Source organism: Alligator sinensis, unplaced genomic scaffold (genome assembly GCF_000455745.1).
Source record: "Alligator sinensis unplaced genomic scaffold, ASM45574v1 scaffold210_2, whole genome shotgun sequence".
NCBI classification, from domain to species: Eukaryota; Metazoa; Chordata; order Crocodylia; family Alligatoridae; genus Alligator; species Alligator sinensis.
This window is the reverse complement of record NW_005841946.1, coordinates 2210468-2212058: the sequence shown is the minus strand read 5'-3', so window position 1 is coordinate 2212058 and position 1591 is coordinate 2210468.

The window sequence follows — 1591 nt, the reverse complement described above, 5'->3', positions numbered from 1 at the left end:
GCACTTTTCTACTGTTTATTTTCTACCTTTCTTACTTTGATCCATCTTGATATTTGAAATCCCACTGATCCTATGATTGTTAGTTCTGTATAAAAAAATAAAATAAAATAAAAACTTTTCTTTTTTTTTTTTTTTTTTTTTTTCTTGTAGTTTGCTCTGTTTAGCTTTTAGCCTGTGGCTATTGTACAAGGAAAATAAAACTAGAATAAAGTAGCTCTAGTTTCTTTCTGTGTGTGGCTTTGTTATTTCAAACCTGACACCGGTTCCCAATCTGTGGTACGGGCACCTCCAGTGGTACGCAGACGACCTGTCACTGGTATGTGTTAGCAAATTTATTATAATTGCTTTATATGACAAAAATTTGCTGGTGGTCCTTAAGGTTGGATCATTTTCAAGTGGTGGGGCGCACTGGCGGAGTTTGGGAGCCGCTGTGATAGAAGATGAAGGCACGACGTGCAGAAAGGTAGGGTGGTTTATGCGTAAAAAGTCCAGCTTTCTTATCTGGACTAACACGGTGGGAGATTGTCAGGCGCGGGTCCAAGCAGGGGGGATGCGGAGACTTTTTGCTTAACTTCATGCTCTTCTCAACCTCAAGCCAGGTCCTGGGCTGGTTAAAGAAGGATCTTGGCCTGCTCAGTGCCTTCATCGCAATCAGGAACGCTCTCACGTGGGAAACCAACCGCATTGCTGATGCTCCTCTTATTCACACCCATTTTCTAGAGCAGCTTCACTGACATTAAGAGCCCTCTGTGTTCAGCGTGAGCAGGCCTAAGCGCGCAAGATAAAGCGCCTAGAATTAATTATTTTCAAACTCCAGCATCCTCATTGCCAACTGCCTGCAAACCAACCTTCACAACGGTGGCTACATGCAATGCCATGTGCTCATCGTTGCCCCCACGAAAGAGTTAACAAGCAGAAGATCCCTGTAAGCCAGGCATACCGAAGTTGAATCTGCTTTCTATGCCACAAGTCCCTGACCAGTTCTCCCATTCAGCACCCTTCCCAATGCCATGCCAGTGCTGCCTTCAGCATGCATCGCTTCAACCCCGGCACAAACGGTGTCGCAGAAATGGAGAAAACCCGTTAGTAAGACCTGAAAGGGAACAGGGCGTATGTAACCTCATATTCCTGGGCAACCTCCGCTTATTAATCTGGGCTCTCCCTCAGCTGTTGCCCATAGCCCTCCTGCCCTCCCAGTCTGCACACCCTGGCTAACTGGCACAGCTTCGGGTGCAACGTAAGATCAGGGGTCGGCTTTCGTTTCAGCCGGCGCTCACCCCCTGCCCCCGCTGATGGGCACGGGGATGGACGGACAGCCGTCAGCTCTAAAAAGGACAAGTGCCTCGGGCATGGCTGCGCAGCCCCGCAGATGCTAAACCAGCAGCAGACGTGCTCCTAGCAGCTAAGATGCACTTCCCCCCGCCTTCCTGTAGCGTTCCCGGCTTCATGATTTGCAGCGTACGAGCCCCGTCAGAGGCAGCAAACTCTGATCTCGCATCTGATCCAGGCTGGCAGGGCTGTATTATGAAAAATAAACCAGAGGAACAGTTAGTTCAGAGCAGCATCATAGGTGCTAAGACAGACCTACACG